Below are 5,435 nucleotides of genomic sequence, written 5' to 3' on the forward strand. Positions count from 1 at the left end.
GAGCTGAGATTGTGCCACTGCACTCCAGCCTGGGCGACAGAGCGAGACTCCGTCTCAAAAAAAAAAAAAAAAAGAACATGTACTCACAATATATTCTACCTTTAGGTCAAAGCAACCTTGATGTTATTGTGCAACTCATTCTGGCCTGTTCTAGAGGGTTGCCTTTCATTGTCCCTATAGAGCACATACCCCTTTTTCCTATGGTATATAAGCCCTGGGTCGGGGGAATAATGGGGAGATCTACCTGACTTGTTGCTGATCAAGACCATGCTTTTGTCCATAATTTCCCTAATAAATTGCCCTCTGCTGAGAAACTGGATATATCTGCCTTGTTCTTTGGTTTCTCAGCTCCTTCTGCATTTGGGGGTCATTTTGCATATATGGCCCTTTCATGGAATAACTTGTATGTGAGTATTCACAGCAGTGTTTTATTATAATAGCTGAAAAGTAGAAAAAATGCAAATGTCCATCAACTGACGATAAAAATGTAGTATATCTGTGCAGTGGAATGTTACTCAGCAGTAAAAAAGGAATTAAAGTACCGATACATTCTGCAACATGGGTGAACCTTAAAAGCAGTATGCTAGTTGGGCACATACCAGTAGTCTCAGCTACTCAGGAGACTGAGGCAGGAGGATCACTGGAGCCCAGGAGTTCAGTGCTGTAATGTGCTGTGATCCTGTCTTGTGAATAGCCACTGCCCTCCACCCTGAGCAGCATAGTGAGACCAAAAACCATCAGGCCAGATACAAAAGATAGGCCAGGTGCAGTGGCTCACACCTGTAATCCTGGCACTTTAGGAGGCTGAAGCGGGCATATCACTTGAGGTCAGGAGTTTGAGACCAGCCTGGCCAACATGGTGAAACTTCATCTCTACTAAAAATACAAAACTTAGCTGGGTGTGTTGTTGGGCTCCTGTAATCCCAGCTACCCACCCGGGAGGCTAAGGCAGGAGAATTGCTTGAACCCAGGAGGCTGAGGTTTACAGTGAGGCAAGATTGTGCCACTACACTGCAGCCTGGGCGACAGAGCGAGACTCCATCTCAAAAAAATATATATATATATACACACACACACACACACATACATGGAATCATACCATATATATATAACATATATATGTGTGTGTGTCTATAGTATGATTCCATGTATATGTAATGTCCAGAAAAGGCTAATCTATAGAGATAGATGATAAATTAGTAGTTGCCTGAGGCTGGGAGTGAGAATGGGAAGTAACTCCATTAAGTTTCATCTTGGGGTGATGAAAATGTTCTAAAAGAAGATTGTGATGATAGTTGCACCGTACATTTACTGAAAGTCACTGAAATATACACTGGAAAGGGGTGAATTTTATGGTGTTTACATCTATTGAGGTTAGGATCCTGACTCTGCCACTTACAGCTCTCCTGTAGTAACAAATAGCCCTCAAATCCCAGTTGGCTTAAAACCGCAAGCACATTCCTCAGTCACATTACATGTCGGGGACCATGGGTCGTTTGCTGCAGTTCTGCTCCACATGGCTTCTCATCCTGGCACCTGGTCTGAAGGAATAGTTCCAATGACTAAGGGGAAGAACAAAGGACTATGTTCTCCTGACTAAGGGGAAGAACAAAGAGGCTCGTTCACACGAGCTGTGGCTCTTAAAGCTTCTGCTAGACTTGGTAGGTCATGTTCACTCATGCTTTGTTGGCCAAGACTGACAATGGAGAGGTGAGGTGCACTCACCCAGCTGGGAGGCTCCATAGCCACTGGACATTGGGCAAGGGGTGCATGTGTATGATCAGCTTACAGAGAAGACAACAACCAAGTAACTATAGTGATCTTACTCAAGTGATTGGACATTTTCTCTCTCTCTCTCTCTCCCCCGCCCCCCCGCCTTCTTTCAGATGGAGTCTCGCTCTGTCGCCCAGACTGGAGTGCAGTGGCGCGATCTCGGCTCACTGCAAGCTCCGCCTCCTGGGTTCATGCCATTCTCCTGCCTCAGTCTCCCAAGTAGCTGGGACTACAGGCACCCACCACCATGCCTGGCTAATTCTTGGTATTTTCAGTAGAGATGGGGTTTTGCTGTGTTAGCCAGGATGGTCTCGATCTCCTGACCTCGTGATCTGCCTGCCTCGGCCTCCAGAGTGTTGGGATTACAGGCATGAGCCACTGCGCCTGGCCACAATTGGACATTTCTAGGCCTGTTTCTTTTACCTATAAAATGGGGAGACAAGCCAAGTGCAGTGGCTCACGCCTGTAATCCCAGCACTTTGGGAGGCTGAGGCAGGCAGATCATGAGGTCAGGAGATAGAGACCATCCTGGCTAACACAGTGAAACCCTGTCCCTACTAAAAATACAAAAAAAAAAATTAGCCAGGCGTGGTGGCATGCACCTGTAGTCCCAGCTACTCAGGAGGCTGAGGCAGGAGAATGGCGTGAATCTGGGAGGCGGAGCTTGCAGTGACTGGAGATTGCGCCACTGCACTCCAGCCTGTGCAACAGAGCAAGACTCCGTCTCAAAAAAAAAAAAAAAAATGGGGAGACAAGAGTGCCCATTTCATGGGTTTTATTGGGGTTGTTAGGATCAGTAAGCAATGACATGTAAAGTAGGCCTGGTAACTGGTTTAAGGATTAGCCACTGCTGCTGTTTTTTTTATTAATTTTTTTTTTTTTTTGAGACTGAGTCTTGCTCTGTCACCTAGGCTGGAGTACAGTGGCGTGATCTCATCTCACTGCAGCCTCTGCCTCCTGGGTTCAAGCAGTTCTCTTGCCTCAGCCTCCTGAGTAGCTGAGACCACAGCGTGCACCACCATGCCCAGCTAATTTTTGTATTTTTAGTAGAGATGGGGTTTCCATGTTGGCCAGGCTGGTCTTGAACTCCTGACCTCAGGTGATCCGCTCACCTCGGCCTCCCAAAGTGCTCGGCCTCCCAAAGTGCTGAGCCACTGTACCTGGCTGACTGCTGCTGTTCTTATTGCCTGACAAGCTCTTACCCTATAAGGCCCTACCCAAAATCACATCAGCATCTTCGTGATTCCTGGTCTTTGGTTTCCAAATCCCTTTCCCTCATAGCATTTGGAAACTCAGTGGCAGAAGTGCAGGGGCTTTGGGGATAGGTGGATCAACATTTGATGCTGCCTCTGCAACACAGCAACTGTGGAACCTTAGAGATGTTGTCAGAGCTCTGGATGCAATGGTTTTTACAATTTAAAATGGGGTTTGGCCGGGCGCGGTGGCTCAAGCCTGTAATCCCAGCACTTTGGGAGGCCGAGATGGGCAGATCACGAGGTCAGGAGATCGAGACCATCCTGGCTAACACGATGAAACCCTGCCTCTACTAAAAACTACAAAAAACGGCCGGGCGCGGTGGCTCAAGCCTGTAATCCCAGCACTTTGGGAGGCCGAGACGGGCAGATCACAAGGTCAGGAGATCGAGACCATCCTGGCTAACACGGTGAAACCCCGTCTCTACTAAAAATACAAAAAAAAAAAAAACTAGCCGGGCGAGGTGGCGGGCGCCTGTAGTCCCAGCTACTCGGGAGGCTGAGGCAGGAGAATGGCGTGAGCCCGGGAGGCGGAGCTTGCAGTGAGCTGAGATCTGGCCACTGCACTCCAGCCTGGGCGACAGAGCGAGACTCCGTCTCAAAAAAAATAAAATAAAATAAAATGGGGTTTATCGGCCGGGCGTGGTGGCTCATACCTATAGTCCCAGCACTTTGGGAGGCCAAGGCAGGTGATTCACCTGAGATCAGGAGTTAGAGACCAGACTGGCCAACATGGCAAAACCCCGTCTCTACTGAAAAAACAAAAAACAAAAATTAGCCGGGCATGGTGGTGAGTGCCTGTAATCCCAGCTACTGGGGGCAGCTGAGGCAGGAAGATCGCTTGAACCTGGGAGGCGGAGGTTGCAGTGAGCTGAGTTCGTGCCACTGCTCTCCCACCTGGGCAGCAGAGCAAGACTCCGTCTCAAAAAAAAAAAAAAGGCGGGGGGGTGTTATGGTTATCTTACCTACCTCTAAAGGTCATCACAAGGATTATTTGAGATAAATATATTGTAAAACCTGCTTCTGGCAAGAACCCAACAATCAATAATTGGTTATTATTGTGGGCTATTATTATCTCTGTAATAACCCTTATATTGCCTATAAGGTTTTGTTTAAAGGTTCAACACTAAGACAATTAACTTCTTTAGTACAGGAAATTGACTTATTGTATTCCTGGTCTCTGACACATGGTAGGAATTTGATAGGTAATAAAGACATTGAATAAATGTATTCATTCAACTTTGATATTTTAAATATTTTTAAATGATTGAATCATGGTTATTGAAGCTTCCTTTGGGGCCAGGCGCGGTGACTCATGCCTGTAATCCCAGCACTTTGGAAAGCCGAGGTGGGAGGATCATGAGGTCAAGAGATTGAGACCATCCTGGCCAACATAGTGAAAGCCTGTCTCTACTAAAAATACAAAAATTAGCTGGGCATGGTGGCGCGTGCCTGCAGTCCCAGCTAATCAGGAGGCTGAGGCAGGAGAATCACTTGAACCTAGGAGGTGGAAGTTGCAATGAGCTGAGATTGTGCCACTGCACTCCAGCCTGGGTGACAGAGTGAGACTCTTATCTCTCAAAACAAAACAAAACAAAACAAAAGCTACCGTTTATTTCAATGTAGGCATTTTACATGTGTTCACCCTCCAATTTTATTGTTTTCAAAACCCACAGCAGTTGGTGGTGTTTGCATCTCAGAACCTGACTCCTAATTTGAGGTTCCCTGAGGTGAAGTTAATTCTCCCAGTCACAGAGGTGCTGCTTGTGTCAGGGTCAGGATTTGAATCCAAGGAGTCTGGCCCTGAGGCAGCTCTTTCCACTTTAAGATGTTGCCAGCTGCTATCACTAATGGCTAATTCATGATAAGCATGACCCTCAGTGTGAGTGATTGCAAAGACAAATCCATATAATCATAACACTCCCTTTATTGTGCTTGTGACAGGGTGAGGCAGGTGGGCAGTGGCCTAGAACCTGGAGTCTTGGGTCCCAGAAGAAGGCCCTCTGTTCAGTTCTCAGAGTGACCTTGGACACATCATCTCCCCTCTGCAGAGAAATTTTCTACATTTGTAAAATAAACTCAGTCTCTATATTTCAAGATTGTTCTGAGGATTGAGATCAGGTTTGAGAATTGGCCCAGGGTAGACACCCAAGTATTAGAAATTGTTATCATTTCTTGATTTCCACGCTCCATTTATTTTTAAAGTTTTTGAATTTACCTTTCCTTTTTTTTTGTTTGTTTGTTTTTTGTTTTTTTTTTTGGAGACGGAGTCTCGCTCTGTCGCCCGGGCTGGAGTGCAGTGGCCGGATCTTGGCTCACTGCAAGCTCCGCCTCCTGGATTCGCACCATTCTCCTGCCTCAGCCTCCCAAGTAACTGGGACTACAGGCGCCTGCCACCTCGCCCGGCTA

Source organism: Colobus angolensis, unplaced genomic scaffold (genome assembly GCF_000951035.1).
Source record: "Colobus angolensis palliatus isolate OR3802 unplaced genomic scaffold, Cang.pa_1.0 Scaffold18, whole genome shotgun sequence".
Taxonomy (NCBI): Eukaryota; Metazoa; Chordata; class Mammalia; order Primates; family Cercopithecidae; genus Colobus; species Colobus angolensis.